The sequence below is a fragment of the Clupea harengus genome, chromosome 18 (assembly GCF_900700415.2).
Source record: "Clupea harengus chromosome 18, Ch_v2.0.2, whole genome shotgun sequence".
NCBI classification, from domain to species: Eukaryota; Metazoa; Chordata; class Actinopteri; order Clupeiformes; family Clupeidae; genus Clupea; species Clupea harengus.
The window spans coordinates 3957245-3962244 of NC_045169.1; positions in this window are offsets into that span (position 1 = coordinate 3957245).

The window sequence follows — 5000 nt, forward strand, 5'->3', positions numbered from 1 at the left end:
GACAGAGAGACAGAGAGAAAGGGAGAGAGTGTGACAGAGAGACAGAGAAAAAGGGAGAGAGGGAGAGAGAGTGTGACAGAGAGAGAGAGAAAGGGAGAGAGGGAGAGAGAGAGTGTGACAGAGAGAGGGAGAGAGAGAGTGTGACAGAGAGAGAGAGAGAGAGAGAGAAAGGGAGAGAGGGAGAGAGAGAGAGTGACAGAGAGAGAGAGAAAGGGAGAGAGGGAGCTCAAATGGAATGGAGGTGAAGCAGTATCAATATATAAATATGGCGGAGGAGGGGGTCAAATTATTTTCTTGATATATTTAAAGTTTTTCCCTCATTTTTAGCAGTCTGTACTGTTTGAGTTGGCATGCATTTGTGTATAAACTAATGAACAGGACTCGTGAGAGGAGGAGAAGGGTGGTAGGAGGAGGAGGAGAAGGAGAGGGAGAGGGAGAGGGAGAAAGAGGAGGAAGTCTACACGTTTAACATTACTAAATAAGTACAGTCAATCAGCAGCTCTCCCGTTGCTATAGGAATGTCGAAACATTCTACAAATAGACTGTTTCCCCCATCTGTCATATACACCACAGTCAACCACACACGCCACATATTAATCCATCTAGCGTGCCTGCGCCACCAAGTCCCACTGACAAACATGTTTATTTATTGTCTGCTTGCTAAGTGCAAAAAACCTGACACCTACATGTGTATGATGGTTTGATGTGGCACACGTCTCATGATGTTCATGTCACGTTGATTAACTTTAATGTATGTATTTCAAAACCACACTGAGGAGGTGAGATGGATCAACATGATTTACAGCTCAAAAGTTGAAATGAAGTTTTGCTCAAAAATGTACACAAACGCAAACAAAATGCTCAATTCATAAAATGTAAGCATTGCATTAATAGGTTGTATGAAGGATCCTTGGGTACAAAGAATAACTTTCAGATGAATCTTTCTATCTACAACATAAAGAGAAGCAATTGGGTGGGAGAGAAAGATCAAAAAGCATTGATGGACTTCAGCTATCTTTTCTTCCAAGTGCCTGACTGTGGAGTCCGGTGTGCACCGAAGGTATGTGAAATAGACCTGTGATATGTTGTAAATAGATGTGAAATAGACCTGTGATATGTTGTAAATAGATGTGAAATAGACCTGTGATATGTTGTAAATAGATGTGAAATAGACCTGTTATACACTGTAAATAGATGTGAAATAGACCTGTTATACACTGTAAAGAGATGTGAAATAGACCTGTGATATGTTGTAAAGAGATGAGAAATAGACCTGTGATATGTTGTAAAGAGATGTGAAATAGACCTGTGATATGTTGTAAAGAGATGAGAAATAGACCTGTTATACACTGTAAATAGATGTGAAATAGACCTGTGATATGTTGTAAAGAGATGAGAAATAGACCTGTGATATGTTGTAAAGAGATGAGAAATAGACCTGTTATACACTGTAAAGAGATGAAAAATAGACCTGTGATATGTTGTAAATAGATGTGAAATAGACCTGTTATACACTGTAAATAGATGTGAAATAGACCTGTTATACACTGTAAAGAGATGAGAAATAGACCTGTGATATGTTGTAAAGAGATGATAAATAGACCTGTTACTGTAAAGAGATGTGAAATAGACCTGTGATATGTTGTAAATAGATGAGAAATAGACCTGTGATATGTTGTAAAGAGATGAGAAATAGACCTGTTATATGTTGTAAAGAGATGAGAAATAGACCTGTTATACACTGTAAAGAGATGAGAAATAGACCTGTAAAGTCATTGAAGATGAAGAATTCCAGCACTACTTCTGTATTTTTCATGTTTGCAAGGGTAGCCATACACTCTCATGCACATGTCCACAGTTTTTTTTCACCAAATAATATAAAATAATGTGATTTGGTGCCAAATAATATTATTAATATAAAATAAAATAATATGAAATGTGATAAATAAAACCAAATGTGTTTATCTACCCCTATCTCCAGTCACATTTGCCAAGGAACTCTCAAGCTGGGCCTGGCCCACAGAATGACTGGGCTGGAGTCTCCAACCTGGAGGCAGGTTACCGTGCACTACCCCTGAGCAGCACTGGAGAACGTTTTGTACGCTGTTTTGGAATGTGTGTGTGTGTGTGTGTGTGTGTGTGTGTGTGTGTGTGTGTGTGTGTGTGTGTGTGTGTGTGTGTGTGTGCGGATGGGTAGTGGAGCCAGTCAGGCATGAGGTGTGCTCTTGGATGGGAACGGCGATGGGCAGAGGAGCTTTCGAACCCTTCCAAAAACAACAAGCCATCCTCAGAGGAAGAGAGGAAGAGAGGAAGAGAGGGAGAGAGAGAGAGAGAGAGAGAGAGAGAGAGGGAGAATAGAGAGAGAGTGGAGGGAGAGCTGGATTAAAGGGCGTAGAGGCTGGGCGCTAACAGGGAGGCGTTAGCTAGAATGAACATAAGTCACACATCAGACAAATGACCTTAAATTGACGATAGTTAGTGTGGTGTGTTGGTTAGCTCAGGGAAGCCAGTGATGAGTGATGTGCTGTTTATTGTTTCAGCAGGAGACTGAGGCCGAGCATGGTGGCAGCGGTTTGACAGGTGGTGAAATAAAGACAAGCACTAAACCATAGATGGAATTAAACATAAAAAAGAGAGAGAGAGAGAGAGAGAGAGAGAGAGAGAGAGAGAGAGAATGGAGGTGAGGAAAAGTGGTTTTGTCTAGAGGGTGACTTCACAGGTCTCCACTGTAAAAACACAAACAAATATGGTCATTGTCTTGGCCACAACCAAATAACTGCCACACCACCCGCTACCATGGGATCGTGCAATGCTGGCCTGGCGTTCAGTAAATTACAGAGTTTTGAAAAGAATATATGAATTCAGCCGTGTAACTTTTGCGCTCGCTATTCCTCTGGGCTAATCCTTGTTCTATATCTACAGTTTCTATATTTGCGTGTCCTTGGCGCTCCCCGCATGTCTCCTTGGAAGCTGTTGCTCTGTGCAGTTTCTGCATGGCATGACTGCTGATTGGTCTGCTCTCAGAAGGCAGCCATTTGGGCTCCGTAGTTTTCTCCTCTCTGGGCCCGTTTGGGGCGGGCTGGTTTCTGGCCCGCGGAATCCGAACGCTCTTGGCTGGCCTGGGCTGCATCTGTGCCCAGCAGGAGTTCTCCAGCGCCTTCCATCAAACTGCACTGCGGGTGCTGGCACGCCAGCAGTCCTGCGCATACTGCTTTGTTTTTTTTTTCCTTGTGTGTGTGTGTGTGTGTGTGTGTGTGTGTGTGTGTGTGTGTGTGTGTGTGTGTGTGTGTGTGTGTGCGTGTGCGTGTGTGAGAGAGAGTGTGTGTTTGTGTTCACGTCTGTGTGTTTGAGAGAGTGAGAGGATGTATTTCTATTTCGTTTTTCTTTTGCATTTCAGCTTTTCCTTAAGTTAAATGTTGCCATATGCCATCATACAGAAATTAAATTTGTCAGCAACTATTCTGTTATACATTAACTTTACCCAAAAGGTCACATGAATTGTTGATGCAACTAAATGCTGGCTATTTATGTCATAAATCCAGTATATTGTTTTGTGTGATTTATAAAACTGTAATAACAATGTAACAACATGGCCCACTGACTCTGCTCGTCTTAACCTGTAGTTAAGTTTAATGAAATGCCAAACCCGATGACATGGCAAATTGCACTCACATGTACACAAAGTCCTCTCTACCCCAACCCTAATAGCCCACACAAACCCTCTCAACTTAAAATAAATAACAAAAAACTTGAGCAAAAAAAATAAAACACGAAAAAGAAAGAAAAAACAAACAAACAACAGAAAGATGAAATAAAGAACAAAGACACTGGGAAGTGGGATGTGCAGCAAAATGGGGGTCCCAGCTGCTTTTCAAATTAGGATGAAAGGCAAGCAAGCGAACGGGTGAGAGAGAGAGAGAGAGAGAGAGAGAGAGAGAGAGAGGAGAGGAGAACAGATGGAAGGGGAAGACACAAAAGAGCGGCACACCACACTATGCTGTGATGTCAGCTCAGTTCGTCTCTCTTTTTTTCCTCATTCTCCTCCTCTTCTCTCTTTTTTCCTCATTCTCCTCTTCAATTGTGGTTTCGCTCTTTTGTGAACAATGTAGTGGCCAGCCTCCACATTCAGTCCCACTCTGAGATCCAGAGGCCTGCAGCACAAGCGCTTTCCCACACACCAGTGCATTACTACATTACATAACCACTACTGATTTCATTAACACACACATAAGCACAACACAGTTGCTTAGCATTTTTTACAGTGAAGGTGTCCTGGGTATTCTTCGTACGCAAAACGGAAGAAATGGGATTCTACTACCTTTCCCTTCACACATGCTCCATGCTTTTCCAGTGTGTGTTTTGAGCCAAGCAGTTACCTGAGACAGGAAAAGGGATGCTAACATGTTAGCTCAGCAAGAATCCAATACCATGAGGCGTAGATCATTAGTGAAACAGTCCCACAAGTGATTTGTTCTGGTGTATTTCAAATGCTGTACTTCAAGTTCAAGCCATCCATCCACTGCTGTAGCCATAGTCAGTCCACTGTTTTTAAAGCATCTTGTCTCAGACACAGATAAGGTGTTTTCAACACCAATTCAATACCCAACAGCTCAGTTTCAGATTGTGTCCATCATTGCTGTATGGTTGACAACAAAACCAGTTCTACTGTTACTGGCACTACTGCCCTACAGCTCTGTATATGTGAAGTGGCACTATACTGCCCAACAGCTCTGTATATGTAAAGTGTTTAATGCCCTACAGCTCTGTATATGTGAAGTGTTTAATGCCCTACAGCTCTGTATATGTGAAGTGTTTAAGGCCCTACTGCCCAACAGCTCTGTATATGTGAAGTGGCACTGCTGCCCAACAGCTCTGTATATGTGAAGTGACACTATACTGCCCAACAGCTCTGTATACGTGAAGTGTTTAAGGCCCTACTGCCCAACAGCTCTGTATATGTGAAGTGGCACTGCTGCCCAACAGCTCTGTATATGTGAAGT